Genomic DNA, 11,872 nt, shown 5'->3' with positions numbered 1-11,872 from the left:
TCTTGCTAATAACAAGAATTGTTTTGATTCTGGAGTTCCCAATTTTGGATTATGAAGGATGTGAAATTCAAGCATTTAACTCTGCCAGGACAAAAGAATAGTGCTTCCCACTGTTAAGGTTGTCAGTGTAACTGATAGACTGATAGATGGTGCCATGAAGCACTATCTTCCTGGTGGGACTCAGCTCTATACATAATCTAGCTGATATTGATTGCTTTTAGCTGGCATCATGAGTAGCGATGCTGAGATGGAAGTGTTTGGCACAGCTGCTCCTTTTCTCCGCAAGTCAGAAAAGGAGCGGATAGAAGCTCAAAACCAGCCATTTGATGCTAAAACCTACTGCTTTGTGGTTGATGCAAAGGAAGAATATGCTAAAGGAAGAATCAAGAGTTCTCAAGATGGGAAGGTCATGGTGGAAACTGAAGATTATTAAATCTAATAAGATTTAATAAAATCCTCATAACACACTTGTCAGGTTGCCATTATTTTCACTTTACAAAAGACAAAACTGAGGTCTAAAAAGTAAGTTAAATGGCTGTAAAATCATTCTTCAGCTCACCAGATTGTTGCAAGGAAAGCATCCTATAAATTTTATGATGCTATACAAATATAAATTATTATTGTTTACTTACAATCCTCCTTCACACATTCTTTAGCTTCTTTCAAGGAAGTGAAAGTTAGTATGGTTTGTTGTATAAGCTTGCTGGAAGGGGATCTGGACAGCTGCTTTTGAAATATATAGGGTCATTCAAGGAATTATGCTGATGGTTCTGGCCTAAATCATATACATCAAGGGAACAATTCCCTTTCTACTCTGGGTTCTGTCCTAGGAATGCTAAGGGATAAGGAATATAATATCTTCTCTGTGAAGGCAGAAAAGCACAGATGAGCTGTGCTCTGAGCCCTCTGAGCTAGATGGTAATTTAGGTGATTGCTATTGAAACAAAAGAGCAATGTGGTATAGTAGAAAAAGAACTAGCTCTGGAATAAGAAAGTATCAGTTCAAATCAAAGCTTTTAATGAGATCTCAGTTTCCTCACCTGTAAAATGATGATTTCTGATGTTTCTTCTAGCTTGAGATTTATGATCCTGTGAATTCCCACTTCAACTATCCTATCTCATCTCAGTTTTCCAGTGCTTCTATCCTCTGGAGTCCCAAAAATTATAATCTTACAACATGGGGTCTTAATTGGCCATCCTTTCAGAATTCTCTAATTCAGCCATTGTAAAGATGCACAAAGAAAATGTTGACTAATAGTCCCGATTTTCTTTCTTACTGAAGGCACTGATGGTTAAACAAGAAGATGTGTATTCAATGAATCCACTCAAGTTCGATAAGATTGAAGACATGAAGAATGCTGACACATCTGAATGAGCCTGCTGTCCTATATAACCTTAAGGATCGTTATACTTCTTGGATGATCTATGTAAATAACTTTTTGGTCACTTCTGGGAGAGTCCATAAAAGACCATGGGCTATGATTTAGGAAAGGGGAATAATATGTGCATATGTTTAGATGGCTTTTAAAAGATATAATGAATGAATGAAAAGAAAATAGCAAAAAAGGGGGAAAGTATGGGTGGTTAAAAAAAAAAGGTAAGAGGAAGGTTACAATGAGAGAGATTAAAGAAAATTGAAGAAGAAAGAGAAGAGAGATCAAAAAAAAAGATGAGAGAAAGAGATGACAAGGAAACATATCTTCTCATTAAGCTTAGTAAAGGCAGTCAGATTCATCATTTAAGACCATTCTCTGCTTGGCTTTGTAAATAATTTTGTGTCTTCTGGCCCCATATAGTTGGGTCTAATGAGTCAAAACTGTTATTAATTGACAAATAAGACTTAGTTCCCAGTGGGCAAAGGCATTTTGTGTGCTATTACTGTTGTTGAATTGTTTCTTAGATTGGGACCAACAAAGACTGCCTTATTGGAGACTTGCTCACAGTGTTGACTCAGTACTTTAAATGTTACTTTAATAATTTCAAAAAGAATGACTCATTAGGAAAAATTTCTTTACCAATGAAGATCACACTTCTCTGAACCATAGGCAATCTAATTGGTTATAAGATTGTCCAAATTTTGTTAGATTGGTTCTCAGATATAGTCTATCACTAAGCCTATATTCAAAACCTTCCCATAGCATAGTATCAGGGACCAAGCTAATTTCCATGTCATGAAAATAGATAAAGAGGGATTTTGGTTAAGGTTTTAGACAATATTATGAAAATGATGGGAAATGATGTTATTTTTTTCTATAACAAAGGGAAAAAAAGATTAGTTCAGTGATTTAAAGTTTTAGTCATAGTTCCTAGAATCTTGGAATTTTCATTTCAAAGAGTTATATTAGTTATAAAACAACCCTAAATGCAAAACTCTTAGATTTTCCTTGTTTGGAAAATATTAAAATTTAGTAGAAATGCTGTCCCTTTTACTCAAGAATCTAGACCCTGTCTACAAACAGCTAAAGTTTATTTGGCACTATTATTTATTTATTTTGATAAGGGATCAGTAGAACAAAGAAATGAGCCTTGGAATTTGCCTCCTTTGCTTCTCTTCATTAGTCTAAATAATGCTCTAAGAAAACTCTGCATTTCATTGAGGCCAGGAAGAAGAAAGCTGTTTCGCTATAACTAGTAAAGGATAAGAGTAGTATTTGGGCTCCATCAAATTGGGAAAGTCACACACTCAACTCTGCAACAAGATTCATTTTGCTTCTTTTTTTTTTTTTTTGAGAGTTATTCTAAATTCAAAACATGTATAAGGACTTTGGTTTTTAAAGAAAAGGAACTCTAGAAATCCTCTTTATAGTGTAATTTTTGTTTGTCTTCTTTCAGACTTATTCTGGCCTCTTCTGTGTCATTGTCAATCCTTACAAGTGGCTGCCAGTATATAACCCAGAAGTGGTGAATGCTTACTAAGGCAAAAAGCGCCAAGAGGCTCCTCCCCACATCTTCTCCATCTCTGACAATGCCTATCAGTTCATGTTGACTGGTATGTTTCATTTAAGGAAAATAGAGCACATCATCTTTGCTAAAGCCATTCCAGTAAATAGATCTATCTGTTTTATCTTCTTTTTTTGACTCCATCCTCTAATTATCCTGGATAGTGAAGAATCTAGTGCTGAAAAGACTATCAATACTGAGTGAAAAGATTATAAAGAGTCAGGGTTCTAGGTTCTAGTCTTGCCTTTTTAAATAGTTAACTATATGATCTAGAGGATATCTCTTCCTATTTTGGAGTCTTGATTTCCCTTTTATGTAAAATGGAAGAAGGAAAGTAGCCCTAATGATCTCTAAGGTCTGCAGTATAATAGAAGATATATTGGATTTAAAATCTGGGATAAAATCTCAGCCCTGCCCTTTGCTTTCTGTGTGATCTTGGCAAGTCACTTCTACCCTTCTTGCCAGATTCAGTTTCCTTTTCTATTAAAGTATATTTTGTATATATTTACATATGCATGTCTTCCCCAATAGAATGTTTTGACTTTATATCCTCAGTGCCAAACATATTCAAGTGATATGGTGATTGTTCTATAAGATATGGTGATTGGAGCCTGGAGTTAGGAGCCTGGGCTCCTAAAGCAAGAATTTTAGGCTAATTTCCTTTAACTTTTCTTAAATATAAAATGGACTCATAGAGCCAGCAACTGACATATCAATGGGTTCCGTTAAAATCTTATGATAATATGCCCATTAAAATTTCAACTAATATATGATATTACAAGGCAATGTGATTGGGTGGGAGTCCCAGAACTAAGGAAATGAAAAGTTGGCAGGTGAATGAATTAGAATAGTAACAGTACCAGCAAGATGTAAACTAGAGAAAATGAAAGGTAATGGCTCTTTTGGCAGCTTTTGGTAATGATTCCTATGCTTTTCTTTGACAGATCGGGAAAACCAGTCTATTCTAATCACGTAAGTAGCAAAATCATTGCTAGTCTCAGTGGTCATGGCCCTCCCTTTTAACTTAGAAAGCAAATATGCTCTTTACTATGGTCTGTTCATTTTTTTTTTTAATTGTGGAATGGGTGGAAGAGAGTTCATGTGCATGTGTATATTTGTGCACATGTGTGAAAGTGAGGGTGGGGCATAGGTGAGATGACAAATGAGCCTTAAGAAAGCTATACTAAGTTGCATTTTACTTCCCACACTGGTGTTTACTTTGAATTTGGGATTCAACAGGTCAGGTATGAACATGATAAAGAGAGGCTTGAACAGTTGGTTTCTTTGAGATGCTAAAAAAGAAGAAAGGACACAGCATCTTTTGTTGAAGCCATCCTAATGGACAGATCTATCAATTTTATTTTATTTTTATCCTGGATAGTAGAGAATCTGGTTCTGGAAAGACTGTCAACACCAAGAGGGTTATCCAATACTTTGCAACAATTGCTGCTACTGGAGATCTTGCCAAGAAAAAGGAAAGCAAGATGAAGGTAGGATGAGAATGAACAATGAAATCTGAATCTAAGTTGCCTTAGTTTTACTTTTGTGAAAAGTGTTAACACTTTACTTCTTCCTCTATTATCAATCACATTCTCCTCATTGAAAATGTATTTAAGTTTCAGTTTGAAAGACTTTTCAAAAAAATCTTTTGAAAAAGTTTGAGAAACTTTTATGTAACAAAAAGAGAAGAAAAAGACTTGTCTTAGTAGAACAAAAATGGGAATTTCTTAAAAGGTAGCTTGATACTGTGCAAGGAACATTGGTACTGAAGTTGGAGAATTTCCGTTCAAATTCCATCAGCTCTCATTTTTTAAAAATCATAACTTTTTATTTACAAAACATATGCATGGGTAATTTTCAACATTGACCCTTGCAAAACGTTGTGTTCTAACTTTTCCCCTTCTTCCCCCACCCCTCCCCTAGATGGCAGATAGTTCAATACATGTTAAATATGTTAAAGTATATATTAAATCCAATATATGTATACATATGTATACAGTTATCTTGCTGCACAAGAAAAATCGGATCTAGAAAAAAAGGACAAAAGAAACTTGAAACAGAAAGAATGGAAGTACTATGTTGTAGTCCACACTCATTTCCCATAGTTCTCTCTCTGGATGTAGATGATTCTTTTCGTTAGTGAACAATTGGAACTAGTTTGAATCATCTCATTGTTGAAGAGAATCACATCCATCAGAGTTGATCATCGTATAATCTTTTTGCCATGTATAATGAACTCCTGGTTCTGCTTATTTCAATTAGCATCAATTCATGTAAGTCTCTCCAAGACTCTGAAATCATCCTGCTGGTCATTTCTTACAGAACAATAATATTCCATAACATTCATATACTACAATTTATTTAGCCATTCTCCAATTGATGGGCATCCATTCAATTTCCAGTTTCTAGCCACTACAAAAAAGGCTGCCACAAACATTTTTGCATATATGGGTCCCTTTCCCTTCTTTAAGATCTCTTTGGGATATAAGCCCAGTAATAACACTGCTGGATCAAAGGGTATGCACAATTTGATAACTTTTTGAGCATAGTTCCAAATTGCTCTCCAGAATGGTTGGATTCGTTCACAATTCCATCAACAATGTATCAATGTCCCAGTTTTCCCACATCCCCTCCAACATTCATCATTATCTATCTTTTCCTGTCATCTTAGCCAATCTTAGAGATGTGTGTATCTCTCACTTTTTACCTAGATGATCTTGGGTATACCAATTAAATTCTCTGAATCTCAGTTCCTTTATCTATAAAATAAGAGGGTTAAATTGGATGGTCTCCAAGGTCCCTTCCAACTAGAGATCTACATGATCATAAGACTTAGAGCTTGTTGGAATCTTAGAAGTCATCTAGTATAACTTACTTGACAAATGAAAGAAACTGAGATCACGGGAGAAGAAGTGACCTTCACAGTTTGACATGTGGGAGAATTAGAATTTGAATTTGGATCTTCTGACTCAATATTTAGAACTATTCTGTCAATTTCTTTTTATTATTTGAATTTATAACTAACATCCTTTAATTCTTAGGGCTATAAAGCAGTGCAGTGGACACTGTACTGGATTTGAAACCAGAGACCCTGGCTTCAATTTCTGACTTTGTCGATTACTTTTCGATCCTGAGTGATTCACCAATATTATTTGGGACTTAGTTTCTTTGTCTATAAAATAAAAAGTTTAGACTTGATTACCTTCAATGCTATGACCCTGTGAAAGACTTAGGAAAAAAAAGTCCAGTGCATATAGATAACTCTGAGAAGTGATTCATTTGGTGAAAATCACTTGGATAGGCAGTTGTGAATTGAAATTACATCTTTAAATAAATATTACAAGAGAACAATTTCATAATTATAAATATGACAAAAGGCAAAATCATTTAAGGGCAATGCCTTACATATTTATTTGAATTTCAAATTGAGAAACAAGTGGAGAAGTTACCTATCTAAGGAGTTAAGAGAATTCTCTAGGTTAGTGTAATAAATGGTTATCACAAATAACCAGCTAAATGCTCATTTTGTTTGTGAAGGTTTTTTTTTTTAATTTTGTTTTTTGAGGCAATCAGGGATAAATGACTTGCCCAGGGTCACATAGCTAGTAAATGTCTGAGGATGGATTTGAACATAGCTCCTCCTGACTGCAGGAAGTTTGTGGATTTTTTTGCTTTAGGAAATGAAGAAATCATCCCCTTCTTATTCTATTTATTTATAAATTCTTGAAGACCAGATTATTAGTGCCAACCCTCTGCTGGAAGCCTTCTGAAATGCCAAGACTGTGAGGAATGACAACTCATCTCGTTTTGTAAGTCAGATTAGAATGATGATTGAATTTTCAATGTAGTCTCCCCAAACCAAGAGAAAACAATAGAGGAATTATAGAACAAAAAGAAGAATTCCTGGAGAACAAAGTTACCACCATCTTCATTCCCAAGCAAAGATACTATACTTTTTCTTTTTTGGCTTTTGTAAATCCATGACCTAGTATAGTATGCTATTAAGCAGATAGTAGGTGCTTAATAAATGTTTATTGAATTGGATTATATTGAATGAGGAAAGAAGGTGAAAGGGAAGGCCATACGTTGTCAATCTAAAAAAAAAGAAAAAGTTTTTGAATAATAAATTTATATTTATTTTTCAAGTAGACCTCATGGGAAATGTTAACACTCTTAAGTCAGTCTGACTTGAAAATTATATTTGTGTTTGATTGTGGCCAACTATGGTTTCTTCTTGTCCTCATAGGGCAAGTTTATACGAATTCACTTTGGAACCATAGGAAAGCTTGCCTCTGCAGATATTGAGACCTGTAAGTAAATAATTAAGATCAGTTTACTGCTTACACTAACCAGAGGCAGTTTGGCAAATAAAAATGTATTTGTGTTCTAGATTTGCTAGAGAAGTCAAGGGTTACCTTCCAGTTAAAGGCTGAAAGAAGCTATCATATCTTCTACCAGATTTTTTCAAATAAGAAGCCTGAGCTCATTGATAAGAAAGATCTTTTACTTCAATGAGAAATGAACCAATATGTCTGGCTCTTAGACATTTCAGTCTTTTTTTTTTAATCATGTCAGTCAAATTGCTTTGCCTGTAGGTAGAGCATCATATATGTGTGTATATATATATATTTTAAAAGTCATTGGATTATAAGATTATAGAATAAGATCTGGGTAAGATGAGGGAAGAGACTACTCAGGGAATGAGTGATTTGTTCAAATCTACAGAGAACTAAGTTTGGAACTTAAGTTTTTAGACTTCCAATCCTTTGCTCTTCTCATTGCATCAAAATGGAGGCCAGTCCATTTTGGTAAACTATTCTGGGAATATGACTATGTTAACACAGACAAATCATTAAGAAAAAAAATTTTCAAAAATCTCTCATCACAGTGTACTTTATTACATAATGAAGAAAGTAATTTAAATATATATGTATATATCTATAGATATCTAGATATCTAGAAATATAAAACTGTAAACCACAGGCCCTTTAAACAAAGCTTGCCTACCCTGCAGAAACAATTCTCTTGTCCTTTAGCGCCATCTTGTGTCCTCATGCACAATTTACTAACGTGGAAAAAATTGGTCATTGATATGCACAATGTGGAAATCCACCAGCACATTTTTAGTGGAGAAAAATTAAATGGTGGTTTTAATTCCAGACAGTTTCATTTTAAAATAACACACTTCACTGGACCAATGAAGAAGCATTCAAATGGTCCAAGACATCTCAAGAATTCAAATTCCTGGCTAAGTCCAAAAAAAAGGTATTTCTTTTTTTTTTTTTTTTTTTTTTTGCCTTTTTTTTTAATTTAATTTTTATTTAATAATTACTTTATATTGACACTCGTTTCTGTTCCGATTTTTTTCCCTCCCTTCCTCCCTCCGCCCCCTCCCCTAGATGGCAAGCAGTCCTTTATATGTTGGATATGTTGCAGTATATCCTAGATACAATATATGTTTGCAGAACTGAACAGTTCTCTTGTTGCATAGGGAGAATTGGATTCAGAAGGTATAAATAACCCGGGAAGAAAAACAAAAATGCAGATAGTTCACATTCGTTTCCCAGTGTTCTTTCTTTGGGTGTAGCTGCTTTTGTCCGTCATTTATCAATTGAAACTCAGGTCTCTTTGTCAAAGAAATCCACTTCCATCAAAATATGTCCTCATACAATATCATTGTCGAAGTGTATAATGATCTCCTGGTTCTGCTCATTTCACTTAGCATCAGTTCATGTACGTCTCGCCAGTCCTCTCTGTATTCATCCTGCTGGTCATTTCTTACAGAACAATAATATTCCATAACATTCATATACCACAATTTACCCAGCCATTCTCCAATTGATGGGCATCCATTCATTTTCCAGTTTCTAGCCACTACAAACAGGGCTGCTACAAACATTTTGGCACATACAGGTCCCTTTCCCTTCTTTAGTATTTCTTTGGGATATAAGCCCAATAAAACACTGCTGGATCAAAGGGTATGCACAATTTGATAATTTTTTGGGCATAATTCCAGATTGCTCTCCAGAATGGTTGGATTCGTTCACAACTCCACCAACAATGCATTAGTGTCCCAGTTTTCCCGCATCCCCTCCAACATTCATCATTATTTTTTCCTGTCATCTTAGCCAATCTGACAGGTGTGTAGTGGTATCTCAGAGTTGTCTTAATTTGCATTTCTCTGATCAATAATGATTTGGAACACTCTTTCATATGAGTGGTAATAGTTTCAATTTCATCCTCTGAAAATTGTCTGTTCATATCCTTTGACCATTTATCAATTGGAGAATGGCTTGATTTCTTATAAATTTGAGTCAGTTCTCTATATATTTTGGAAATGAGGCCTTTATCAGAACCTTTAACTGTGAAAATGTTTTCCCAGTTTGTTGCTTCCCTTCTAATCTTGTTTGCATTAGTTTTATTTGTACAAAGGCTTTTTAATTTGATGTAATCAAAATTTTCTATTTTGTGATCAGTAATGGTCTCTAGTTCATCTTTGGTCACAAATTTCTTTCTCCTCCACAAGTCTGAGAGATAAACTATTCTATGTTCCTCTAATTTATTTATAATCTCGTTCTTTATGCCTAGGTCATAGACCCATTTTGATCTTATCTTGGTATATGGTGTTAAGTGTGGGTCCATGCCTAATTTCTGCCATACTAATTTCCAATTATCCCAGCAGTTTTTATCAAATAATGAATTCTTTTCCCAGAAGTTAGAGGCTTTGGGTTTGTCAAACACTAGATTGCTATAGTTGACTATTCTGTCTTGTGAACCTAGCCTTTTCCACTGATCCACTAATCTATTTCTTAGCCAATACCAAATGGTTTTGGTGGCTGCTGCTTTATAATATAATTTTAGATCAGGTACAGCTAGGCCAACTTCATTTGATTTTTTTTTTCATTAATTCCCTTGAGATTCTCGACTTTTTATTGTTCCATATGAATTTTGTTGTTATTTTTTCTAGATCAATAAAATATTTTCTTGGAAGTCTGATTGGTATAGCACTAAATAAATAGATTAGTTTAGGGAGTATTGTCATCTTTATTATGTTCGCTCGGCCGATCCAAGAGCACTTAATATTTTTCCAATTATTTAAGTCTGACTTTATTTGTGTGGAGACTTTTTTATAATTTTGCTCATATAATTCCTGACTTTCCTTTGGTAGATAGATTCCCAAATATTTTATGGTATCAACAGTTATTCTGAATGGAATTTCTCTTTATATCTCTTGCTGTTGGGTTTTATTGGTGATGTATAAAAATGCTGAGGATTTATGGGGATTTATTTTGTAGCCAGCTACTTTGCTAAAATTATGAATTATTTCCAATAGCTTTTTAGTAGAATCTCTGGGGTTCTCTAGGTATACCATCATATCATCTGCAAAGAGTGATAGTTTGGTTTCCTCATTGCCTACTCTAATTCCTTTTATATCTTTCTCGACTCTTATTGCCGAGGCTAGTGTTTCTAATACGATATTAAATAATAATGGTGATAGTGGGCAACCTTGCTTCACTCCAGATCTTACTGGGAAAGGTTCCAGTTTTTCCCCATTGCATATGATGCTTACTGATGGTTTTAAATATATGCTCCTGACTATTTTAAGGAAAAGTCCATTTATTCCTATGCTCTCAAGTGTTTTTATTAGGAATGGATGTTGGATTTTATCAGATGCTTTTTCTGCATCTATTGAGATGATCATATGGTTTTTGTTTGTTTGGTTATTGATATAGTCAATTATGCTAATAGTTTTCCTAATATTGAACCAGCCCTGCATTCCTGGTATAAATCCTACTTGGTCATAGTGTATTATCCTGGTGACGATTTTCTGTTATCTTTTTGCTAATATTTTATTTAAGATTTTAGCATCAATATTCATTAGGGAGATTGGTCTATAATTTTCTTTCTCTGTTTTCAGCCTACCTGGTTTAGGTATCAGTACCATGTCTGTGTCATAAAAGGAGTTTGGTAGGACTCCTTCAATCCCTATTTTTTCAAATAGTTTATATAACATTGGAATTAATTGTTCTTTAAATGTTTGGTAGAATTCACATGTAAATCCATCTGGTCCTGGGGATTTTTTCTTAGGGAGTTGATTGATAGTTTGTTCTATTTCTTTTTCTGAGATGGGACTGTTTAGGATATTTACTTCTTCCTCTGTTAGTTTGGGCAAGCTATATTTTTGGAGGTATTTTTCTATTTCATTTAAGTTGTCGAATTTATTGGCATAAAGTTGGGCAAAGTAACTCCTAATTATTGCTCTAATTTCCTCTTCGTTAGTGGCGAGCTCTCCCTTTTCATTTTTAAGACTAACAATTTGATTTTCCTCTTTCCTTTTTTTAATCAGATTTACTAAGGGTCTGTCTATTTTGTGGTTTTTTTCATAGAACCAACTCTTAGTTTTATTAATTAATTCAATAGTATTTTTACTTTCAATTTTATTGATCTCTCCTTTTATTTTTAGAATTTCAAGTTTAGTGTTTGACTGGGGGTTTTTAATTTGTTCCTTTTCTAGCATTTTTAGTTGCAAACCCAATTCATTGACCTTCTCTTTCTCTATTTTATACAAATAGGCCTCTAGAGATAGGAAATTTCCCCTTATTACCGCTTTGGCTGCATCCCATACATTTTGGTATGATGTCTCATTATTATCGTTTTCTTGGGTGAAGTTATTAATTATGTCTATGATTTGCTGTTTCACCCAATCATTCTTTAGTATGAGATTATTTAGTTTCCAATTATTTTTTGGTCTACTTCCCCCTGGCTTTTTGTTGAATGTAATTTTCATTGCATCGTGGTCTGAAAAGGATGCATTTACTATTTCTGCCTTACTGCATTTGAGTTTGAGGTTTTTATGTCCTAATATATGGTCAATTTTTGTATAGGTTCCATGAACTGCTGAAAAGAAAGTGTATTCCTTTCTGTCTCCATT

The 11,872-nt window shown here is 34.2% G+C and overlaps 1 pseudogene; it reads left to right on the top strand.

The window, feature by feature from the left end:
- Positions 1-229: 229 nt before the first annotated feature.
- The window catches only part of LOC127560731 (myosin-3-like), a 39,446-nt pseudogene continuing 27,803 nt past the window's right edge, over positions 230-11,872 (top strand).

Source organism: Antechinus flavipes, chromosome 4 (assembly GCF_016432865.1).
Source record: "Antechinus flavipes isolate AdamAnt ecotype Samford, QLD, Australia chromosome 4, AdamAnt_v2, whole genome shotgun sequence".
Lineage (NCBI taxonomy): Eukaryota > Metazoa > Chordata > Mammalia > Dasyuromorphia > Dasyuridae > Antechinus > Antechinus flavipes.
The sequence above is the reverse complement of the archived record's forward strand: the minus strand, read 5'-3'. Positions and strand labels throughout refer to the sequence as shown.